Below are 10,312 nucleotides of genomic sequence, written 5' to 3' on the forward strand. Positions count from 1 at the left end.
GGAAGATGGGGAGAAGGGAAGAGGAAAAGAAGGAGGAGGAAGAGGAAGGAAGATGAAAGAAAAAGATGAAGGTAATGGGGAGGAAAGAGAAGAGAAGAGAAGAGCAGGAAGGGGAGGAAAGCAAGAGGAAGTGGGGAGGAAGATGGGGAGAAGGGAAGAGGAAAAGAAGGAGGAGGAAGAGGAAGGAAGATGAAAGAAAAAGATGAAGGTAATGGGGAGGAAAGGGGAGATCAGGAAGGGGAGGAAAGCAAGCGGGAGGAAGATGGGGAGAAGGGAAGAGGAAAAGAAGGAGGAGGAAGAGGAAGGAAGATGAAAGAAAAAGATGAAGGTAATGGGGAGGAAAGGGGAGATCAGGAAGGGGAGGAAAGCTAGAGGAAGTGGGGAGGAAAAAAAGGGGAGAGTGAGGGAAAGGGAAGAGAAAGAGGAGGAAGAGGAAGGAAGATGAAAGAAAAGGTGAGGGGAGGAAGAAAGAAGATAGGAAGGAGGGGAAAGCTAGAGGGAGGGGGGAGGAAGGGGGAGAGAGGGGGGGATTTTTTTGTGTCCTCAACCCCCCCTCCATTAACCCAGTCTCGTGATTTGGATGGGGAGGCGTGGGGAGGAAGGGAGGGGGGAGGGAGGAAAGAAGGGAGGAGGGAGGAAAGATGGAAGGGAAGGACAGGGGGGGCGGAGAAAGGGGAGGAAGTGATGAAGACTGAGGAGGAGGAGGAGGAGGAGGAGGAGGAGGAGGAGGAGGAGGAGGATATATTAATAAACTAGAGGTAAGATTAATATATATCTCAATGCGCCGTTTATACATGTTTGTGTGTGTGTGTGTGTGTGTGTGTGTGTGTGTGTGTGTGTGTGTGTGTGTGTGTGTGTGTGTGAGGGAGGCGTTTTTTTTAACCATGTAAGCGCTACAAAATTAAAGATAAGGTTATGGAAAAAAAAAAAAAATAAATAAAATAAAAAAACAGTATAACCTTGACAGTACCTCGATTGCTGTTCTTTTACCTGTTAACGCCTGTCTGTCTGTCTGTTTGTCGGTCGGTCTATCTGTCTGCTTGTCTGTTTGTCTCGGTTTTTGTATTTCTTTTTTTTTCTGTCTGTGTCTGTCTGTCGATCTTTGTCTTTGTCTGTCTGTCTGTCTGCGTATGTCTCAATCTTTGTCTGTCTGTCTGTCTATCTGTTTGTGTATGTCTCAATCTTTGTCTTTCTGTCTGTCTGTCTGTCTGTCTGCTAAGTCTCAATCTTTGTCTGTCTGTCTGTCTATCTGTCTGCGTATGTCTCAATCTTTGTCTGTCTGTCTGTCTATCTGTCTGCGTATGTCTCAATCTTTGTCTGTCTGTCTGTCTGTCTGTCTGCGTAAGTCTTAATCTTTGTCTGTCTGTCTGTCTGTCTGCGTATGTCTCAATCTTTGTTTATCTGTCTGTCTGTCTGCGTAAGTCTCAATCTTTGTCTGTCTGTCTGCGTATGTCTCAATCTTTCTCTCTCTCTCTCTCTCTCTCTCTCTCTCTCTCTCTCTCTCTCTCTTGCGTCCCTCACTAGTGCCAAAAAATCGGTATCAAGGCCCTTACCCTTACCCCCCCTCCCCCCCACCTACCAAAATATAGACAGGTTGGCCCACTCGATGCCAACACCTGGCCAGCCCGCACACCTTCCTCCTCCTCCTCCTCTTCCTCTTCTTCTTCCTCCTCCTCCTCCTCCATCTTGCTCCAATCCAAATTAGGTTACCCGCTAATTCTTGACTTATTTGGGAATTTATAGTGTTTTTTTAATGTGTGTGTGTGTGTGTGTGTGTGTGTGTGTGTGTGTCGAGGCAAGCTGAGCAGCACAGTGCCGTGATAACAGTGATAGAAGATAAGGAAGCGGTGCAGCTGTGTGTGATGCAAGGGAGGAAGCATGAAGACACGGAAATACAGGCGACAGAAAACCAACTGTGAGTCGTATTATCAAACAGTTCGGCGCCCAAACACCCATATTTGACAAGGCTTTCGTAGGAGTTGTGAGCATTTCCAGGGGTACTTTTGTGACCCCGGTGGTAGTTTGACCCTTCTTCTGTACCATGAACCTAAAATAACACTCATTAGAACCTGATTAGTCTCCTTTTCGGCCTTTGGAATTACTTGATGTGAAGGGTGGAAACGTCTAACAATAGCAACCGAGGGCCCTATTTTTAAACATTTCTGCGCCCAAGAACACGTAGTTTACTAGTCTTTCGTGGGAGTTTAGGGCATTTCCAGGGGTACTTTTATGACCCTGGTGGTAGTTTGAGCCTTCTTCTGTACCGTGAACCTAAAAGAACACTCATTAGAACTCGAGTAACCTCCTTTTTGGCCCTTGGAAATTGTTGGTGTGAAGGGTGGGAGCATCTAACAGTTCGGTCGTACTGTAAGACACTTCGCCGCCCAAGAACACACATTTGACAAGGCTTTCGTAGGAGTTGTGGGCATTTCCAGGGATAGTTCTATGGCCTTGGTGGTAGTGTGACCCTTCTTTTTTACCATGAACCTGAAGAAACACTCATTAGAACCCGACTGCCCCCCTCTTTGACCTTTTGAAATAGCTGATGTGATTAGTGGAAGTGTCTTATAATACCGACCATATTACGATGTTGCCCGCTCTAGTGATTTCATGTGTTTGACGGTGACTTCGGTGCCCGGAGAACAGATGGCAGCACTTCGCACGTACGTTTAGTTTACTCTTAACGCAACGGAGTAACGGTCGGTGTGATTTTTAAAGGAGTTGATGTTTTTTGCACTGACTTCTTTTGCAGGATGGTTGTTCCAGTGGCGGACGACTCGGTTTGAGAGAAAAAAATTTAACTCCTGCCAATGTCTGTACTACATCGCCTTGCTTGAGTAGGTAGACCGTTATTTTCATTTCCTGAGTTAGGAGGAGGATGGGGAGGAGGAGGCGGAGGAGGGGAAGAAGAGAAGGAGGAATAAAGGGAAAGATAAAGAAGAAGAAGAAGAAGAAGAAGAAGAGACTTAGGAGGAAAAGGCAGAGGAATTATTAATCAGCACAACACAGCAAAAAATGGACACACACACACACATGGGGTAAGTCCTTAGCTTACAAAATCACCTCCAAGTTGCACGAGCACACACACACACACACACACACACACACACACACACACACACACACACACACACACACAGGTACGAAAGAAGCTAAGTATAACCAACGCTATACGCCGCCGCCTAACAGACACATGAGTACGCAAATAGACACCCAGACAGACAGACGGAGAGACAGACGAGGAGGGAAACAGGTGGAGGGAGAGACAGGCAGACAGGCGGATGGAGAGACAGACGAGGAGGGAAACAGGTGGAGAGAGAGACAGGCAAACAGACGGACGGACAGACGCATGAAGTAAGAGACAGAAAGAATGAGAGATACAGTCATACGGAGAGCCAGACAGACAGACCGTTGGAGACAGAGAGACAGACAGACGGTTGCCACACCTTCCTGAAATAGCCCACCCCCTCACTTATCAACACAGGTGGAGAGGTACGGAGTTGTGCACTGAGGCAGAGAGAGAGAGAGAGAGAGAGAATTTTTTCCAGCTAATCATCCATTATACAAACAAAACTTTCTTGATTTTTCTTTATATATATATATATATATATATATATATATATATATATATATATCTCTCTCTCTCTCTCTCTCTCTCTCTCTCTCTGCATTTCTTCCTTTTCACTTATTTTTCATAGTTTTCCTCTTTTCTTCATCTCTCCTTCGTTTTCTTCCTTCTTTTCTTTGTTTTTCTTCTCATTTCTTTTGCATAGTTTTCTTCCATTTTCTTCCTCACCACCACCACCACCACCACCTTCATCTATCAATGCATATATTCATCTATCTATCTACCTATCTATCTATTAACCTATCTATCCATCTATCAATCTACTCCTCTATCTATCTATCTGTATCTCCTCATCTATCCATAAATCTATCTAACTATATATCTATCTATCTAACTTTCCATCTATCAATCGGCCTGTAACTGTTCGTCCTTTGCCCGGAGAAGTCCAGATCGAGGTGGTGGTGAGGTGGTGGTGAGGTGGTGATGACGTGGTGATGACGTAGGGAGCGAGGTGAGCCGCCGGGTAGCAAGGCCCCTATATAGCCCTCCTCCTCCTCCTCCTCCTCCTGCCTGGCCAGAGGATCGATTGTCTCTGCTCCTCCTCCCTCCTGTCCTCCTCCTCTTCCACTACCTACCTCCTCCTCCTCTTCCACCTCCTAGTCCTCCTCCTCCACTACCTACCTCCTCCTCTTCCTCTTCCACTACCCTCTTCCTCCTCTTTCCCCTCTTCCACCACCCTCTCCTCCTCCTCTTCCTCCACTCTATCCCCTTCCTCCTCCTCCTCCTCCTCTTTCCCCTCTTCCACCACCCTTTCTTCCTTCACTTCCTCCACCCTCTCCCCTTCCTCCTCCTCCTCCGCCACCCTCTCCCCTCCCTCCTCCTCCTCCTCCTCCTTCTCTTCCACCACCCTCTCCTCCTCCTCCTCCTCCTCCTTCTCTTCCACCACCCTCTCCTCCTCCTCCTCCTCCTCTTCCTTCTCCTCCTCCTCCTCTTCCACTTCTTCCTCCTCTCCACATACCTGCCTCTTCCTCCACTTTAGTTTCCACTTCTTATACCAATACCATCGTTCTCTCTCTCTCTCTCTCTCTCTCTCTCTCTCTCTCTCTCTCTCTCTCTCTCTCTCCACACCTGTCCCTTATAATAACACATCTGTCCCCGCCACATATCTGTCTCTCACTTAGCACACCTGATACTCTCTCTCTCTCTCTCTCTCTCTCTCTCTCTCTCTCTCTAATGGTGCTGGTGGTGGTCATTGCAGTGCCCTCCAATGCTGCAGAGAGAGAGAGAGAGAGAGAGAGAGAGAGAGAGAGAGAGAGAGAGAGAGAGAGAGAGAGAGAGAGAGAGAGAGAGAGAGAGAGAGAGAGAGCACAGCTGTTGACAAGGGTCCACTGCGCAGACCTTTCCTCTCTCTCTCTCTCTCTCTCTCTCCCCCCCTCCCCTTCCTCTAGCCCTCATTACTTCAAGCAAGCAACCAACGAAGGCAGGGGAAGGTGGGGACTATATAGTGGGGGGTTAGGGGAGGGCTGGTGGGGGATGATGGACTGGACTGGTGGGGAGGGAAGGGGGACTGGTGGGGGGGGGGAAGGAGGAAAAGGAAAAGAAGAAAAGGAGATGGATAAGGAGGAGGAGGAAAACTGGTGAAAACAAGAAGTGAGATAGGGTGGAGGAGGAGGAGGAAAACTAATGTAAACAGTGAAGGAGATATGGAAGGAGGAGGAGGAGGAGGAGGAGGAGAGGGGAGCCTAAGGAGGAGGTGGAGGAGGAAAACAGGGCAAAAACTAACTGCCATCAAGATAAAGGGAATCACTAACGTCAGCATCATCAACAGCAACGACAAAAACAACAATAGGAATAATAATGATAATAATAATAATGATAATAATTGATGTTGATGGATGCAAGAAGTCTCAGGTAAATCATAATCAAATCACCAGAATGTACAACAACAAGAACATAAACAACAACAACAACAACTGCTACTACTACTACAACTATTACTACTACTACAACTATTACTACTACTACTACTACTACTACAACTATAATTACTACTTTTATTGCACGTTTTAATGCTGTTTCCTCTATTTGCTCTCACTCTCCAATCAATAAATAATAAGTAAAAAAGAAAATATAAATAAATCATCATCATCCTTATCATCGGGCAGGTGGGTTGATGAAGGTTCTCAGCGTTGGGTCTCGAGGATTCATCAATTACTACTTATATTGCACGTTTTAATGCTGTTTCCTCTACTTGCTCTCACTCTCCAATCAATAAATAATAAATAAAAAGAATATATATGTAAATCATCATCCTCATTCTCATCCTCATCATCATCGAGCAGGTGGATTGATGAGGGTTGTCAGCGTTGAGTCTCGAGGATTCAGGTAAATGAGATGCAATTTGTGTAAGAACAGACGTCCCTTGGGCCCAACACTTTCCCCTTTTCCCTCGGCCGCTCGTAACCTTTCCTTCGGGGCCGCGAGTGTCGTCTGTCGAGCTGGACGCAGATGAAAGGTTGTGTGTGTAGTTCCAGGAATATGATTTTTTTTTGTTTACTTGCTCTCTCTCTCTCTCTCTCTCATAAACTCACCACCACGTCAAAATAAAATAAGTATAAATAAGTATAAATAATAAAATAAGTATAAATAAAATAAGTATAAATAAGTATAAATAATAAAATAAGTATAAATAAAATAACTATACGTACATGATTAACTTACTGCTAAAATAATTGGTTGAATAACTAACTAACTACCTACCTCATTACTAACCGAATTTAACTAACTTACTAACTACCTCATTACTAACTGAATCTAACTTACTGACTAACTACCTCATTACTAACCGAATCTAACTTACTGACTAACTACCTCATTACTAACTGAATCTAACTTACTGATTAACTACCTCATTACTAACCGAATCTAACTTACTAACTACCTCATTACTAACTGAATCTAACTTACTGATTAACTACCTCATTACTAACCGAATCTAACTTACTGATTAACTACCTCATTACTAACCGAATCTAACTTACTAACTACCTCATTACTAACCGAATCTAACTTACTAACTACCTCATTACTAACTGAATCTAACTTACTGATTAACTACCTCATTACTAACCGAATCTAACTTACTGACTAACTAACTGGCTATCTGGTTCATAACGAAGACTAAACAGAATCTCACTAAGTTACTGACTGACTAATTAACTCATAACCTATACCCACAAGCCTAACGAATAAATACAACATCTAACTAATGAACTAACTAAATCTTTGACCAACCCACTGATTGGCTAACTGTCCAATTGACTAATAAACCGCCTAACTCGCTTTCACCAGTAAACAGCAGAATTCCCAAGCAGCCACACCTTGCGAAACCTGATTCTAAACATACATATATGCAGGCACAGGTATGCATGTTGCTGTTGTTGTTGTTGTTGTTGTTGTTGTTTGCTTGCTTACATGTTGTCCAGCCACCCAAACATGTACCTACACAAACTCTCCCCACACCCCCAGCATACCCACCCACCTACACATATCCTCTCTCTCTCCCCCCCACCCACACACACACACATGCACACATCCACACTCTGCCTGCCTACCTATGTGCGTGTGTGTGTGTGTGTGTGTTGATAAACAAAAATAACTTCGCTGACGTCCAAACCTTCTCAAGAGTGCCTGAGAGAGAGAGAGAGAGAGAGAGAGAGCAGTAAAGTTTGTGGTGCGGGGAGGGGAATGATGGAGGGGAACGAAGGAGGAAGGGAGAGGGAGGGGGAGAAGGATGGGGAGAGGTAAGGGAGAGGGGAGGGGAGTAGAAGGGAGGAGAGGGGAAGGTGAAGTGAAGCAGACTTGTCGGGTCTTGTGTCGGTACAGAGTTGTTGAAAGATGTGCTGACTCTCTCTCTCTCTCTCTCTCTCTCTCTCTCTCTCTCTCTAAGATGGTGAAGTGGCTGTTCTTTTTCTATTACCTAAAGTGAGTCTAATTTAGCTATTCTACCTGTTACTTTTCTACCTAATAATGATAATGATAAAAAAATAATGTATGGTAGTTTATTAGCTCATGCATGCTATATAAATTGCTGTATATATGTACGAATGAATAAGTATATATGTCTGTATGTACGTCACCAGTTTCATCTTAAATTCATTCATGCATTCCTTGGCTGTTCTACTTCCTTTCCTTTCCTTTCCTTCCTTCTCATTCATTTATACAGTCATTCATTTACTTATGCATTAATTTATTCACCAAGTCAGATAATGCATGTTTGTTGTTGTTGATGGTAAAGATGAGGAAGTAGATGGAAAAGGAATAGGGGGAATAGAGAGTTGGAATGGACAGGTAACATTACTAGGATGGGGGAGAAGATGGGGGAGAGGGAAGGGAAGGGAAGGGAAAGGGGAATAGGGAGGAAGAACAGAGAAAGGGTGTGTGGGAATGATGGGAGGGGGATGAGGCTAAAACCGATAGACACAGGTAAATAGATAGATAGGTATTTTTTTACAGCAAAGGAGTCAGTTCAAGGGCATAAAAAAAGGAAACATGAAAAACAGCCCGCTACTCACTGCTCCTATGTATGTATGTATCGATAGTATTGCAAAGAAACAGGTAGATAAATAATTTCTTAACTATTACGCATCCTACCCTATCACCACAATCACCATCACCACCACTATCACCAGCAAAAACAAATACTGTCATCACTCAACACCGCAACACCTTAATACCTTCAACACCACCACCACCACCACCACACCAACCTTGCTTGCTTACTATTACTGTTCCTCCATCATCACCACTATCACCACTATTTCATCACCACCACAAAAAATATACAAGTTACATCACTCAACATCACAACTACACCACTCACCACCTTCACTACCACTACACCAAGCTTACTACCATCATCACCACCATCACCACTATTTCATCATCACCACCAAAAAAATACTAGCTACTTACATCACCCAACATCACAACTTACCACTCACCACCTTCACCACCACTACGCCAACCTTACTACCATCATCACCACCATCACCACTGTTTTCATCACTCAGCACCACACCTTATCACTCACCACCTTCACCACAACCTCAACAACCTTACAACTACTACTTCACCATCACCACCACCACCAATTACTATATCTACTTACATCACCCAACTCACCACCACAACACCATGCCCTACACCACCACCACCACCACCACCACGCCAACCTTACCATAACTATTCCACATCATCATCACCACCATCTATAAACAAGTACTTATTATTAGTCTCTACGGTCTTATTTAGCTCTGTTTTGTAACCGTTGGCCGTCTTTGTGTGTGTGTGTGTGTGTGTGTATGTGTCCTTCGTCTCTACCAGTCTCTCTCTCTCTCTCTCTCTCTCTCTCTCTCTCTCTCTCTCTCTGTACGTTACCCCACTGGCTCACAACAATAATAACAACAACAACAACAATCTTCTTCCTCTATCGTATTTTCCTCATCCCTTTCTTTCTCCTCTTGTGTACTTCCCTTCCTTTCCCTTCCCTTCTCTTCTCTTCCCTTCCCTTTCGTTCTCTATTTCTCTTCCCTTCCTTTCCGTTCTCTCTTTCCCTTCCCTTCCGTTCTCTCTTTACCTTCTCTTCACTGCCTTTCCCTTCCCTTCCCGTCCTAACCAATATCCCAATAGTAAGTAAATAAGAACAAAAAGCAACGTAAAGAAATAAGGAAATAAAAGGAAATATAATAAACCACCAAAAATCTATCTCTCCACTTCTATTCTTCTTGTTCCTTCTTTCCACAGTAAGCAGAAGAGAGAAACAAAAGAACAGAAGAACAGTAAGAAGGAGAAGCAAAACAAAGAAGCACGGAACTAATATACAACACAAAACTATCTAACAAAATTATCACTCGCTTTTCCGTCTCTCTCCTACTTCTCTTCTTCTCTCTCTCGTCCTCCTCCTCTTCTTCTTTCTCTCTCCTCCTCCTCCTATTCTGCTTCCTTCTCCTTTCCTCTCTTCCTCTTCATCTTCCTTCTAACTCTTGTCCTCCTCTTCTTCTTCCTTAAAACTCTCGTCCTCCTCCTCCTCCTCCTCTTCTTCCTTCCAACTCTCGTCCTCCTCTTCTTCTTCCTTCCAACTCTCGTCCTCCTCTTCTTCCTTCCAACTCTCGTCCTCCTCCTCTTCTTCTTCGTTCCCCTTCCTCCTCCTCTTCTTCTTTTTCCTTCCCTCCTCCTCCTCCCCTTCTCTCTCTCCTCACGCACGTCTGTCTCCTCCTCCTTCTCCGCAGCCGCCAGCTCTTCCCAACAGCACCGCATACTAAAACACGTTAAACCACATATAACAAAAAAAGAAAGACAAGAACCAACAGAAAACGGGGTGTATGACTACCACTGGGCGCCTCACCCTCCAAGCCCGGCTAGCTCAGTCGGTAGAGCACGAGACTCTTAATCTCGGGGTCGTGGGTTCGAGCCCCACGTTGGGCGACATATTTTTATAACTTTTGTGAGGGTTCGTATTGATGTGGGTTGGTGTTTAGAAGTGTTGTAGGAGGTCTAGATAGTGTGGTGATGTGTTAGTTTTGTGTTTAGTGTTGATGTAAAGGAGAGAATACCGTCCTTGTGTTGAGCGAGAGAGGGAGGGAGGGAGCGAGAGGGTGGTGGTGATGGTGGTGGTGGTGTCCGTACGTTCGTTTGTTCGTTCTCTCATACCACATTCTCTCTCTCCGGTCAACTTCGCTCGCT

The 10,312-nt window shown here is 44.6% G+C and overlaps 1 non-coding gene across 1 annotated transcript; it reads left to right on the plus strand.

Moving 5' to 3' along the window:
• The first annotated feature begins 9,981 nt into the window (after window positions 1-9,981).
• Window positions 9,982-10,054, plus strand: Trnak-cuu (transfer RNA lysine (anticodon CUU)). The gene has a single exon. It is a non-coding gene; the product is annotated as a tRNA-Lys (tRNA).
• The last annotated feature ends 258 nt before the right edge of the window (window positions 10,055-10,312 follow it).

This window comes from Eriocheir sinensis, chromosome 21 (assembly GCF_024679095.1).
Source record: "Eriocheir sinensis breed Jianghai 21 chromosome 21, ASM2467909v1, whole genome shotgun sequence".
Classification (NCBI taxonomy): Eukaryota; Metazoa; Arthropoda; class Malacostraca; order Decapoda; family Varunidae; genus Eriocheir; species Eriocheir sinensis.